Source organism: Dermochelys coriacea, chromosome 1, assembly GCF_009764565.3.
Source record: "Dermochelys coriacea isolate rDerCor1 chromosome 1, rDerCor1.pri.v4, whole genome shotgun sequence".
Taxonomy (NCBI): Eukaryota; Metazoa; Chordata; order Testudines; family Dermochelyidae; genus Dermochelys; species Dermochelys coriacea.
In genome coordinates, this window is record NC_050068.2 from 54,647,870 (window position 1) to 54,663,573 (window position 15,704).

Below are 15,704 nucleotides of genomic sequence, written 5' to 3' on the forward strand. Positions count from 1 at the left end.
CCGGGCAGAGGGGACAGGAGGCATAAGGTGTATGGTGGGCCAGCGAGTTCCCTGGGGCTGCAATTCCCCTTCCTGTTCATGTAGGCAGGGAGTAGACAGGCAAATCTTTGATTCTGTCATCTTCAGTACCCCAGCCAGCACAACCGAACCAGTGAAGAGAGGAAAGTGATCTGCACGTGGGAAAGGACTGGTGCTCAGTACTGCCCCCTGGAGCAAGGGGAATCAGACACCAAACTGGGGCTCTGAGTCACAAATCATTTTCCAGAGTGCTCCTGGGCAGAACAAACACACATTGCCCCTTATTGAGGGCAGATTGTATTGTTACAAGCTAGCCTAAAACTAGTCTTAATAAATCTCTATCTTGTTTAAAATGCCTAATAATATTAGATGTTGTAAAATCTTTCATTGTTTTAATAAAACCTAAATATAGGGCCTAAAGTACTTGACAGTATTGTTTTTAACTAACATCATATTAAAAGGATGCAACAAATAAAGATGACTTACCATTGAATGTAGCCAAGATACTATTTAAACAGTATTTCTCTCTGGGAAAATAATCTGTTTTGCTCTCATAGGCCCAACAGGTAAAGCAGCAATATTATTTTTTACAGTTTAAGTATTCAGAATCTGTTCCCAGCAACAGAAGCCACTTTAACATGAAATGCATCATTAGTGTGACAGGGCCCTGCTGATGGACTACACTGATAAGTCACCAAAGCAACCCTGATTGGAGATGGTGCTTGGAGAATGCACCACATTAATTTACTAGCCTATCATTATTGCTCTGAGTTTATTTTTAACTGTAATATCCTGGCCAATGGCAATACATCTCAGAGATACACTGACTCCGCAGAGTGCACAGAGCACAGAGTGAGAGCGACAACATATGCTTTTGTTTTCAGCAGCCTAAGAAAAAGGTGGACATATTTAGTGTTACAGTATAAGCCTTTTTTTTTTGTCTCTGCTCTAAAGTGTATACCCAGTGGAACATCAATAAGCCTAGCTCAAGCATAACACTTTCAGCAGCTGAGCGCTTAGGAATACATTAACACTACAGTGCTAAGTACCTAATAATACAGTAATGCTTTCCTGCAAGCAGTACTCTGATTTTCACTCCCCATAGCATCAGACATCATCCAACATGCCCCCTACAGAGGTTAAGTCATCAGTATGATAGAGGGGGACTAAATGATGACAGAGAAGAAAGGGCTGTGAGAGATGTCTCACAAGTTCCTTGACATAATTTAACAGAACACAGAACAAGGCAAAGGCAAGAGCTAGACAGGAAAATGGGAAGAACTAATTGCTGCTTTGTAATATGTGGCGCTAGGAACAGCACAACAGACAATCATTCCTGCTGACTTCAAAATCAATCAACAACAACAATCAACAGACAATCATTCCTGCTGACTTCAAAACACAAAATAATGCCAGTGAGGCCAGCTGGGACTAAGAGTTGATATTTGGGCCATTTAAACAATTTTGAGAAGATGGTACAAACACACAAATTGCCAAGCAATCGACTGGCAATTTTCCTGTCTTGCAAGGAGCTGACTTGACAGTTGACAGAAACAAGCGTTAAAGAGATATCGCAAGCTGCAAACAGAGGGAAAGCATCTTATGTGACCAAATTCATCATCATCCTTGGCACATACAGTGTTTAGTATATGCAGCATGCTTGAGGAAGTGTGATGCTTACGTGTTAAGACTTATATGCGGCGTAAGGACTCGCAGTCCTGGGTGCCCACCTTGAGAAGCTTTCAAGAGACCGGAATTTTGTAAACTATTGAGCGCCTGCTCCCTCTGAAAATTAGATCCCTTGATTGTATCTCAAGTTGGGCACCCAAAAACGAAGGCACTCAATATCACAAGTCACTTTTGAAATGAAATACTGAACATTGGGCTTCATTCCACCTTGATTGAAAGATTTCCACAAATGTAACCTCGGGCACAGGGCCCTCAGCAGTCTATGCCTGGGGGTTGCAATGATTTAAGGCAACTGCAATTCCTGCTTTCCTGAGAGGATGGAGCCAGCCAGACACACCTCAAAAGTAGGGAGTGGTCACGGCCAGGATAGTTGGGACATGATCTAATTCAGTGCTACTCTCCAGCTGCCTCAGTTGGAGGCACCATGAAGCCCCAGCTGTCACCTCTTTAAAGCTGCCTTCATGCGATGGGGCCCAGCAATGGTGTAATTTACAGCCCCCTGTGCCAGCAGGTGTGAATCAAGCCCTTAATTGCGTGCCTCTCTCCTGTTCTGCCGCGTATGGTTTATTTAGCTAATGTCAAACAGAAAATCAGGTCATCACAACATTTCACAATCAAAAAGTGGCTTCCAGGCCTGTGAATGGGCCATGTCAATGTCAAACTTGTTTGGCTAGTGCTCCATTATAAGCCGCTTTGCCTGTTCAGCATGATAGTAATTAGTGTCCATTCTTTCTCTGACCCTGCTAAGCTCCTTAAGGTAGGGACTGTCTTTTGGCTGTAGGTTTGTATAGTCCCTTGGAGTCCTGGTCAATGGATAAGGTTCCTAGGCACTTCCACAATGCAAATAAATGATAATAATGCACTACAATATGTCCTGACAGCAACCACAACAGAAATGGAAACAGCTCACTTAGACCAAAATTGTATGGGGAAATCTGGAACCTGCAGCATTGCACACAGAGTTAGACCAATATGATCGCTGCTGTTACACTTAACCACGCTCTGCTAGGCTTGCCATTTGGTCACTAGGTAGACAATAAAGTGCATGCTTGGGCTTTCCAAAATGGGACTTGATGAAAAATTGAGCCACCTCAGACCAAGATTTCAAAATCAGCCAACCCATGAAAACAGCAGCACTTGGGGACAAATGAGTTTATTTATTTATTTTTAAAAACACCATCAGATAATTTAGTACCATCAATTTATGCAACAGCCACCCATGTAATCCTGTGCACTTACCTTCATTATCCTTATCTTCCATCTCCCTTTGCCTCTATGGTTTGTCTCACTCATATGTCGCAAATTAGACTGTAAGTGGGCCCCTGTGTGTTTGCATAGTGCCGAGTGCAATGGGTTCCCCATGTTGAGTGGGGGCTACAATAAATAATAAAAATATCATATTTTCTGGATGGTGGAGGGAAGAGGAGTGTTAGAAAATATCCTACTAACACTTGATAATAATCAGCATGTTCATAGTACTGCACCTTCACAATGAGTGTGAGGTGACACAATCCCATGGGAGACAAGGAGTCACACAACTGTATAGCTGGAATCTTTAGCAACAGGGAAGAGTTTCTATTTTTTAAAAATCCTAATAAGGAATATACTGAATGCAAACATATAAGTAAACCTGGGCAATCAATTCACTATGTACAATTGGCTGGCTAAACAGGTGCTAGAGCCACTATAATATAGAAAGGTGGTCCAGGATTATGGCTTTTAAAAGTGTAATGTGAAAATCTATACAAACAGTGTGTGTAAAAAAGGCTACATTTTGCATAGTTTATATGGCAACATGTTTAAAGTTCACTTTCCACAAACTTTTGTACAAATAAAAATTGAGAATGTTCCCAGAAAGCAAACACTAAATATGTGCATGCCCAAAGTGAAGCATTCAAAAGAATATTTGCAAAACACATTGGCAGCATTCATCTACTTTTAATACTGTGGCTGTAGATACATCTATACAGTGACTAGATTGCTTATATATATGAACACCCACAGACCCCGGTCCTCAGAGGGCGGGATCGAACTGGGGACCTCTGGAGCTTAGTGCATGAGCCTCTACTGCATGAGCTAAAAGCCAATTGACTCTCAGCTAAGGCTATAGGGCAGACTCAAGCTCTCGCTAAGTGGTCTCGGTGCCACTAGATGAGACAGAACACCACACCTAGGAGGTGTGGGGGTTACATACTTCCCCTAGCTGAGGAGGCACGTCCCGAGCTTCATAGACTTCCCAGTTGAAATCCCAGATGAGCCCCCACTTGTAACGCCTCATTGGCAGGCAGGATTGAACTGGGGACCTCAGGAGCTTAGTGCATGAGCCTCTACCACATAAGCTAAAAGCCAACTGCTTCTTAGCTAAGGCTGTAGAGCAAACTCAATCTCTCATTAAGTGGTCTCAGTGCCACTAGATAGGACAGAACACCACACCCAGAAGGTGTGTGGTTTACATATATATAGCTTTAACGCCATACCATTTAACATACCGGAAGGCATGATACATATTATGAAACCTACAGTGAACACATTGAAATTATTTGTCTATGTGTAGTTTTTATTTATAGTGCTATAAATGCAGAAAGATTTGTGACCTAAACAAACATTTTTTTCAATATATGGAAGTAGAGATAAATATATAATAGAGAGAATAAAAGGAAAGCATTGGCCAGATCTTGTTAAACATTCGGGCAGATTAAAGAAGAACAAGCTATCCTGTTTCTGTCTTGTGCAAGGAAAGGAAATTTATGGAAAATTGGCTTTAGTGACTTTGTATAAACTTGTTCACCATAAAACCCAAATCAATTTGTTGCTGGATTGTGTCCCTGAAGCTGGAATCAGAAGGAGATCAGATGCACTTAGCACGTTTAGTTTCTAGTTCAAAAGAGCTGTCCAAGTGGGTCACTGTAACTCTCAGAATAGCAAAAAGTGAAGCTAAGCAGTAGTCCAATAACTTTCCCTGAAGCAATCAGGAATCCAGCAGCACTGCATAACAGCTTTGACAATCCAAGATGTACAGTCAGGCATTGCCCAACCACCTGCAGATAGCCAAATGACATGCTGTGCAATTAAGAGCTGTTTGAAGTGTGCTAGAAGGGATGCAACCCAAATGAAGTTATTAAAGGTCTTAGTCAACTTAGCTCTGACAGAATTGTGGCCAAGCTCATTTATTGCATGAGAATTTCTAAGTGGTATGTACCGCAAACACACACACACACATATATATACAAAACATCTTTCAGGTGCTCATGTAAAACTGGAGATTGGAGAAAAGGCATGTGAGAAAAGATTAAAAGATTCACCTATCCCATAAATTACTCTAGAAAATTTCTTAGTGTTGAGGAATTTTCTCACACAAACAACTTTAGCGATGAAAATCCATCCTATTAACTACAGCTGTTTTTTTTTAAATCACCTTCAGAAAAAAACTGGTTGAAGGTTTTTCCTTTGACATTTCTCTATTTTTCCTCAGAAAATTTGTAAATGAACCAATTAGAAAAAAAAAGAAAAAGTGTAGAAAAGTAAGAAAAATTTCTTTTATTTTGAAATTTCCCATTGAAAAACAAACAAAAAATGACATTTTGCTGCCAGAAAAATTGTTTTTGAGGAAATCCCATATTTTTTTTGGTAGAAATATTTCTACCAACTCAATTGTTAGCTTCCGAAACTCAACACCAGATTCAGAAAGAAGCTGGGAAAATGTCATAATATATATTGCTTCCTTTCACAGATTCTGAACTGTCCTCTCCTAAGCAAACAGTATAGGACAATGAGGGGGGAGAAGAGGCTAGGAGTGCATTCTTAACTTCCACTTGTTTGAAGAAGGATGCATTTATTCAAAATGCTGAATGAAGATGACAGCATGGAACAAAGAGGCATGAAAATAATGGTATATGCTTTGATGATTCTGTAAAAAAAGATTTGTACATTATCAGCAAAACAAATGGTCTGTATAGAGTCTGCATCCAACCTTAGCTAATATAAAAGATGGTAGAATGCTATGTCAGGAATAAAAAAACTTAGGCCAAAGATTCTCACAGTGACACTCCATGAACCATTAAAAAAGCTCTTAAGGAAAATTACAGCCTAATTATCCCTCATTATCACTGATGAAAATCAGCAAGTATAAAACAAATAAAAGGAAGTATTTCTTCACACAATGCAGTTAACCTGTGGAACTCCTTGCCAGAGGATGTTGTGAAGCCCAAGACTATAACAGTTCAAAAAAAGAACTAGATAAGTTCATGGGGGACAGGTCCATCAATGGCTATTAGCCAGGATGGGCAGGGATGGTCCCCAGCCTCTATTTGTGGGGGAAGGGATAGCATTGTGGGGGAAGGGATGTGAGCATTGGCCTGCTAAACCCAGAGTTGTAAATTCAATCCTTGAGGGGGCCACTTAGGAATCTAGGGCAAAAATTGGGGATTGGTCCAGCTTTCAGTAGGGGGTTAGACTAGATGACCTCCTGAGGTCCCTTCCAACCCTGATATTCTATGTTTGCCAGAAACTGGGAATGGGCGAAAGGGGATGGATCACCTGATGATTACCTGTTCTGTTCATTCCCTCTGGGGCACCTGGCATTGGCCACTGTCAGAAGACAGGATACTGAGCTAGATGGACTTTGGTCTGACCAGTGTGGCCATTCTAATGTTCTTAAGAATAATTCCATTAAAGTCAATGACACCAGACCAGTGCAAAAACAATCTAAGTAAAATTACATCATTTATTGAAAAGTAGTTTTATCAAATCAAAACAGAATGCCTTTCCAGAAGATATGCTTCAGTCAAACAGAAGTTATTGGGCTCACTGGGGGTAACTGAGTGCAATTCTATGGCCAATTATACAGGCAGTCAGACTAGACAACCTAATGGTCTTTCTGGACTTAAAAAAAAATCTATGAATCTATTAATTATCCTATCTAAATACAGAAAAAGGTGGCAGAACACTGTATGAAAAGATCAGTTTGTCTATGATCAGGGTGACATTGCCAAGAAGCCATGAACTGTAAGAGATTAATACTACACATATATTGGTTCTCCAAAAAGTCATGTGTTCTACTAGTGGATGCAAATAAAGGCAGTTCCACCAAAACATGGACTCACCATGTTCCAATGAACAGTACCATCTTTTACAATTTCCATTACACCAGTGCTAAGCTGATGCCATCAAACATCCTAATGTTGCCTCGATCCATATAAAATTGGCCTTATAAAAGAGGGCATTTGAAGGAAATTACACTTAGTGTGTCTGCATGTGTGAATAATGCTGGATTTTCGGTCACTTTCTTTGCAAACAGAGTTTACATTTCTTTTAGTAATAACCTCTTCTGACTTGCCAACACATAGAGGGCAATTAGTATTGCTTTTTATGGATACAAATATTTTCATCCTGATACACATCTAGTTCCATCTCTTACTCAGGCTTTCTTTGAAACAATGACAAGTAACAGCTTCCCTGGGCCAGTTTGCAAATGTGCCTCTTGATCAAATACAGCAGGCTTAATAAGTCCAAATAGGATATCCCAAATACAAGGTATTCCAGAGAATAATTTTTTAAATGTTAACTTATCAATCACTAGAGAAAATAGGGGAGAGGGAATGTGCCTCAGAGTAAATCGCTCATGAAAAATACTGCTCAAAACATTTGGGAAATCCTGGCTCCATTAAGTCAATCAGAGTTTTGCTACCCATCTACTGATTCCAGTAGACCTATTCGTGTATCTCTGCTCACCCTTAGCAAAGGATTCACCATCGCGCCCTTAATTAACACATAAAACAGATAGGAAAGCTGGCATGTTTCTGGAGAGGTTCAACAGCCTCAGAGGATACACGTCTGGTACAGCCCCAATTAAAGAGCTTTAGCAGTTCATGCTGTTAGCTCTGGAGGTCCCTGGTTAGATCCTCAGTGTCTTGGCAGATGTCACAGGTGCACACTGGATCCTCAGTAACTGAATTAAAGGAAATCATTCTTCACTAGAGATATTGAAAGGACTGGGTTGCAAAAAAATAAAAAAGCTACCTGGTAAACAAGATAGCCAACTAAGAGGTCTCCTCAGTGATACATTGGAGAGAGCCAACAGGAAACCCTGTAGTAAGTAGATAATCAATCCAATCCATCCCATACTGTGCAACAGACAAGAAGAGGGGTAAGTTGTACAAAAGAGTATCCATTCATTGCAACTCCTCAAATGCTGTGAGTCCTCCAGCACGGAAAGTAGGATCAGGCTCAATGCTCCATGCATCCGTAACACTTCTAACTGGAGTATAGCCTCAGGAAAAATTGATGTCTTATGCTTCCTGGAACATGCTTTCTCAAAACAGGTGCAAGGGGAGTGTAAATTAAAGCAGCCTTCAGATGTTTCAACATATAGAGCAAGCGGGACGAAACAAACGAATGGGAAGGATACATGAGCTAGTGACTGCACCAACATATGGACAGAACTTCTGTCTCCTGCCTCCCAGGCCAAATACCAATGGATATGCCTCTTTGACTGCTGTTCAGTTCACATCAGCCCCACAAGCCAATAACATGCTAGCGCCATTCCATGACCATTTCTGAAGGAGGCTGTCAGCAGCCAGCAATCATACTTGCATGACACATCTTGCAAGCTACTTTGCTGTCCTGAATATTGACATGAATGGAACTTTCAATGCAGTCCAAGTTACCAAGGTCACCTTCTCTTCAGCCATATATCTAGACTCCCAACTACATGACATAAGAATAAAAGGATCCTCACAGATGATGCAAGCCATGTAAGTAAACATTTAATGCAAGAAACCTGTTGGGATCATTCTTTCTTAAAGATACCGTGATGGGGTATATACAAACCCGATACTGGGGTGGAAGGGGTTAAAAGACTATACTGGGCTCAGTTAGCCCCACCCCTCCAGCGCATGCAATTGAATTGAAAAGGGAGCAATCCAGCTCATATGGGGGAGGCTGGGAAGGAGTGCAGACTGACTCTGCAGGCTCCTGTGAAAGGAGTTAGAAATGCCAACCTGAGACATCAAGGACTGTATGCTGAGCCTGACGATGTGGTTTCCCTTTTCATAGAATATCAAGGTTGGAAGGGACCTCAGGAGGGCATCAAGTCCAGCCCCCTCCTCAAAGCAGGACCAATCCCCAATTTTTGCTCCAGATCCCTAAATGGCCCCCTCAAGGACTGAACTCACAACCCTGGGTTTAGCAGGCCAATGCTCAAACCACTGAGCTATCCCTCCCCCCTTTTCTTTCTCCTTATCTGGAACTGGAAGTGGAGAGAGCAGTAATAGGAAGTGACCCAGGGAGGGTATATAGAATCATAGAATATCAGGGTTGGAAGGGACTTCAAGAGGTCATCTAGTCCAACCCCCTGCTCAAAGCTGGACCAATCCCCAACTAAACCATCCCAGCCAGGGCTTTGTCAAGCCTGACCTTAAAACCCTCTAAGGAAGGAGATTCCACCACCTCCCTAGGTAACCCATTCCAGTGCTTCCCCACCCTCCTAGTGAAATAGTGTTTCCTAACTAAGGAGAACAGTCCAGATCCATCCTCTTTGGAATCCCCTTTCAGGTAGTTGAAAGCAGCTATCAAATCCCTCCTCATTCTTCTCTTCTGCAGACTAAATAATCCCAGTTCCCTCAGCCTCTCCTCATAAGTCATGTGCTCCAGCCCCCTAATCATTTTTGTTGCCCTCTGCTGGACTCTTTCAAATTTTTCCACATCCTTCTTGTAGTGTGGGGCCCAAAATGTGACAGTACTCTGTAGCTCACAGCAGATGAGGCCTCACCAATGCCAAATAGAGGGGAATGATCACGTCCCTCGATCTGCTGGCAAAGCTCCTATTTATACAGCCCAAAATGCCATTAGCCTTCTTGGCAACAAAGGCACACTGTTGACTCATATCCAGCTTCTCGTCCACTGTAACCCCTATGTCCTTTTCTGCAGAACTGCTGCCTAGCCGCTCGGTCCCTATTCTGTAGTAGTGCATGGGATTCTTCCGTCCTAACTGCAGGACTCTGCACTTGTCCTTGTTGAACCTCATCAGATTTCTTTTGGCCCAATCCTCTAATTTGTCTAGGTCCCTCTATATCCTATCCCTACCTTCCAGCGTATCTACCACCCTCCCAGTTTAGTGTCACCCTCCCAGTTTAGTGTCACCCTCAAACTGAGGGTGCAATCCACGCCATCATCCAGATCATTAATGAAGATATTGCACAAAACCGGCCCCAGGACCGACCTTTGGGGCACTCCGCTTGATACTGGCTGCCAACTAGACATGGAGCCATTGACCACTATCCGTTGAGCCGGATGATCTAGCCAGCTTTCTATCCCCCTTATAGTCCATTCATCCAGCCCATACTTCTTTAACTTGCTGGCAAGAATACTGTGGGAGACTGTATCAAAAGCTTTGCTAAAGTCCAGGAATAACACGTCCACTGCTTTCCCCTCATCCACAGAGCCAGTTATCTCATAACGCAGACGGTCCCCACCCTCCCCAGGGATCAATGCTGCTGACCCTCCTAGGGCCCTGGGTCAGAGCCTGATGGAGTAGGTGGGCCCAGGCTCTCCTACCACTACTCCCACCCCGGCTGAGTGGATGCTGACCACTAGGCCACCCAGCCAACCAGTGGCTATTACAGGCACTCCTTGTATATTGCATGTGTTGTCCTTGTGCTTTTGCTGATATGGGAATCCATCAATCCTGGGTATTGCCCATCCCCCCAGTAGCCGATATTCCCCACTGCCCCTTTGCAGCTCTTTAACAAACAGCAGCATGCCCTTATATAGCCAGGCTAGGCACCAGTTAGTCACTCCTTACACTGTCTGTGGATGGTACAATTTGGAAACCATCAGGAAGAGACAAATGGGTGCCCAGTGCACACCAACACCCTGATGATAATCCCATCAAGCTGAATCCACAGCCTGTCCCATCAGATAAACTTACAGTTCATACTCTAGGTCTCAACCAACTCACATCTTCTGTGAGCTACAGCAGAATGTCTCATTGAGTATGTCTACATTGCAGTCGGAGGTGTGACTACAGCACGTGTAGACATACCCAAACTAGCTTTCATCTAGCTAGCTCAGGTACCAATAGCAGGGGAAGCTGCAGCAGCACGGGCTTCAGTGTGAGCTACGCAAGTGTGCCAGGACCCAGGTTACTTTCTTGCGCAGCTAGCCTGCACTGAAGAGCACGCTGCTGCGGGTTCACTGATATCTGTGTTTACACTAGCTTGAGTGAAGCTAGCTTGGGTACGTCTACCCAAGCTGCAATAACACCTCCAACTGCAGTGTAGACATACTCAGAGCGACACTTGAATCCCAGAAACACAAGGTAATTAACCAAACAAAATACTTACAATGTAAAAAATGAGGTCATTATGGCATGGCAGCTACCAGTAGGTGATCCACTTTTCATTATCAGAATTACAGACCTCACAGATATGCTACCACCTATCCACAGACTCTTAGGCTAATTATGAGACATCTTTAATTATTAGTATCAAAACCCACACGAGCTAGGTAAATACCTAAATCTGTTCCATTATATAGTTATCAGAGAAGGAAATTAAGGAATATTGGGTTCAGTGACTATTTAAAATGACCACAAAGCAATTTAAATCAGCGAAAACTTCTTTGATGAAATCTCATTTGCATCACTGATAGGGAGGAGAAAGGCTTATTTCAAATACAAAATTAGGGAAAGACAAAGGGAGGATGTGGAGTTAAAAGTTAATCTCAACAGCTCCTGAATCCCCAGTGTCAGTTCTACGCCAGCTGAGGATACATACTGAAATGTACACATTGATCTGCTCAGTTCTTCTTATTTGTTCAAGAGACAAAGTGATAGAAGGCAAAGGAGACTTATTTAGGATGCAGACAATAGTTGCAAGGATTAATAAATGTAAAAGACACATGAAGGCATCTCCCTGCTTGCCAACTCAAGATCTTTCCCTACATATTTCCATATTTTCTAGTGTTTTTTGGGCCTATTTTTAAATGTCTTAAGTTGCTTCTACCATTTCCCTTGGAAAACTACAGATGTCTCACAGCCAAAATTGTTTTCCCCTGATATTCAGTCATTTTCTTCTGTTTTAATTTAATTCAATTACTCTTAGTTGCTCCTCTTTGTACAGTTATAACCATAAAAAATTCTTCTGTCTCCTGCTTAATTACAGCCTCCAAACAGAGAGCAGGGTTGCACTGCAACAGGGTACCCAAGAAGGAATCACTGTCTTCTGGAAACACGTGCCAGAGCAGTCATTTTGTTTTCTTGCAGTGGGTACAGTCTGTGAATGAGCAAAAGACTGGGGAGGCTCCTGATGCCCTGTCTCCATCTCCCCCTTGCACACCCATGTAGGTCCAGGCACAATCTGGCCCTCAACTTAAGTCTCCACAGGCCTGATTCCACACCCCTTACTCGCATACAGTAGCACCTTACTCTATGAATCAACCTATTGAAATCAATGGGACCACTTACATAGTAAGGGAAAAAATCAGGTCCCCTATGAGTAAAAATAATGCCAGTTTAAGTTATGTTACTAGAAAGATCCAAGGCATTTATTGTTATCAAAGATGAACCAAATAGTTCTTTTTAATATACCATGTAGTATTCATGAACTGGTAATAAAACACATTCAAAATCAGCTTGAAGAATTGGGACACTTCCAAGTCTTACAACATGACTGGTTTAACTTGGGAATGAAAGTTTTAATGGTTCAGGTGGCCCGATGTGTGACATACAAGATACCATCTCACGTTTCCCAGTCCTTTTGGGAAACTATGTGTACAGGCTGAGAATGCTCCCTGCTCTACAATCTTGTAGGTGAAAAGAATACTCCTGAAGGGTATTCTGATATATGGTGCTGTCTGTGTAAGCTGGTCAATAGGAGACATCTAGGGGATGCAGCAGTCTGTAGCATACATGACTGCCTAGACTAAGCGCTGCCTCAGAAACATTCAGTGTCACTGAACAAGACAGAAATCACTGAAATAGAAGCAAAAAAGGAGATAAAATAGAAGAAATGAGAAAATAATATTTACAATGATACTTGTAGGCTCTTTTTCTAAACCTGCCACTTAACTGTACCAGAAACAATGGATTAAGTTGATATTTTCCCCTGTCACATAAGACATGTCACAACCATCCCTATGGTCAGTCAATCCCCCAGGAAGAACAGGAGACATCACTAAAAAAAAAAAAGACGACATTGGTTCCTTGTTTCTTTAAGTCAACCAGAATGCTGTTGACCTATGTTGATAGAAGTAATCCACCCACACAGTCAGTGACAAAGGAAAACTTCAGGAACAGCAAATACAGACTACGGCAGAAGGAACCGTTTGGAGCAGTGGTTCTCAGTCAGTGGTAAGACCTGGAAGTTCACAGAGGTCTTCCAGGGGGTACATAAACTCATCTAGATATTTGCCTAATTTTACAACCAGGTACATAAAAAGCACTAGTGAAGTCAGTACTAACTAAAATTTCATACAATGACTGGTTTATACTGCTCTATATACTATACACTAAAATGTAAGTACAATATTTATATTTCAAATGATTTATTTTATTATTACATGGTAAAAATGAGAAAGTAAGCAATTTTTCAGTAATAGTGGCTGTGATCTTTTTGTACTTTTATATCTCATTTTGCAAACAAATAATTTTAAAATGAGATGAAACTTTTCATCTGGAGCTCTGGGCCTGTCTTTTCCTTTCTCCTGCCAGTGTTATTGCATCAGGCTCAATATGGGCTCATCCCTGAGAGGAACTTATGGACCACACACAACTCTCTGGTCATTTGTAACCATAGAGACCCCCAACAGGACCAACCTTCAAGTCCAGAACAGTGAAATTGAGAAAGACAGGACAGAGGACATAAAAAAAGATGAAAAACAGATTGATAAACACACACAGGGTAAAGATGAATACTTTTCAGGGGTCAGGGACACAACTGTCATCAGCAAGGAGCCAAGGAATGAATTGGCTTGCTTGGCCTGGTCCTTTTTCGCCTGAGCTGGTCTAGCTAGGGTGTTGTCAAAGGCCCAGAAGCAGGAAGGCAATGCCCTCTTCTCCAAAGGGCCTTGAGCCTTGAATATACGTTCCCAAAGAGGTTTAAGATCATTAGCAATTAGCCCATAGTAATCACTATCTTAATCCAGGTAGGGCCTCTAACAATAGCAATCTCAGTCTCCAACAAAATGTATTAGCCTGATCTTTCTGACACTACTCTGTGCTTATTTCAATAGCATTCATACCTGACAATGTTTTTATGGGTCAAAATGACCTTTTGCCACCTCTGACTTATGTTAACCTAGCAAATCCACATGACTAAGTGTGACACACCAGCCCCACTGAAAAGTCTGGGGAGATTGAATGGTATGACCCGCAGTGCTGACAAAAACCACATGTCCTTGCTTAAGGTAATAAGAAACATAGTTCAGTGTTGTTTCATGAGACTGACTTACACTGCATATGGCAGCTGAGGTATGGAAAAGGCAGAAAGGCCTGGCCTCATTACATGTAATGACCACATGAGGTTATCCTTTCAGTAACTGCAATCCGGGTCTGCATCCAATGTAAGTAGCACAAGTTTTAGTTCTATTCATGATACCTGGTCACGGCTCCAGAAAGTTTCTTGGTCTTACCTGCATTGGAACTGAGCTAAGAACAGCTGTGAGAAATCAAGATTGCACAGCATGGTTCACCTATGGAACCACTGGTGCACAGATCTCTGTGATGGTGATATTCACTATGCTTTCCTCTTTACCGCTAGGATAACAAGTTCCATGTCTCCAGTGACTTCAGTGGGAGTTTGCCTGAGTAAAAACAGAGTAAGGATTCAGCTCATGAGGTCAGATTGTGACGTGGAATACATGCCCATGCCAGGGAGCATGAACCCCTCTTCACACTCCCAAGCAAGCAATCCAGACCCCGGGCCCAGGCATGTGGGAGTAAGCAAGTGTGGCAGTCTCACTAACTACCTCACTGGTGCAAGGAGGTGGGCAACGTCAGGAAATGGTCAGAGCCTTGGCTCCACCCTCCTCGTGGCTAGCCATGGTAGCTGAGCCAGTGCAGAAGGACATATGTTAGAAATGTATTGCTCATATAGGCCAGCAGCAAATTACTCCCCACCTGCCCCTGGAGCAAGGGAGAAATTGTGATTCAGACAGGACTTTCTAAGGCACAATGCCTTCCAGGGCTAGCCCCAGTGAGCATCTTACACACTACCCCTTTCCCCAACTAGGCCTAAAGGCAGAATCTTGCCCACAATAAATAGCCTTGGATGTATTTGCCATATTATGCTGGGGGAGAGGAGAGAGATGGATGACAGGACGCTACATCAGATGGACTGGTGGCCGTATGAGGCTTTTGTTTTTGTCTGGTGTCAGTGACGTTTGAGATAAGCAAGCAGCTCACCTTTTCTTTACTTGTTTTTTCAATTCCCCTCCCCCTACTATGGGGTCTGCCAACATATTCCTCCTTACTTGGGCTGGCTGAAAAAAAGTCAACAGAAAACTGGGCTTTCATCTAAATAAAAAAAAATTAAGAAAATGTCTACTTTTTACATTGGAAAACTGAAAATCACCACTAACACCACTTTTTCAGCCAACTCCCCCCCCCCCCGCACGCACACACGCACACACACACACACACACCCCAGTTTTTTGGCCCCCAAACCAAAAACATTAATGACCAAAAGCCATATTCCAAAACCTGGAGGAAAAAAAACCTCAATTTTATCAATGACTAATCAAAAGTTTCATGGGAAAATAAAAACACCAGCTGTAGTGTATGCCCTGCACTCAGAATCTTGGGTGCATTCTCAGAAATCATCCAGGCTAGTACAAAAAGCATAATTCAACCCAAAGGGATGAAACTGAGAAAAGGAATCACTTGCTGCAAACTCTGGCTCTACAGCATCTTCCCTTGACCCTTAAACAGAGCATTAAAAGGAAGGAAGATGAAGGGACAGGTTGCCATTGGTGGTGGGAACAGTACAACTGATTTTTCTCAA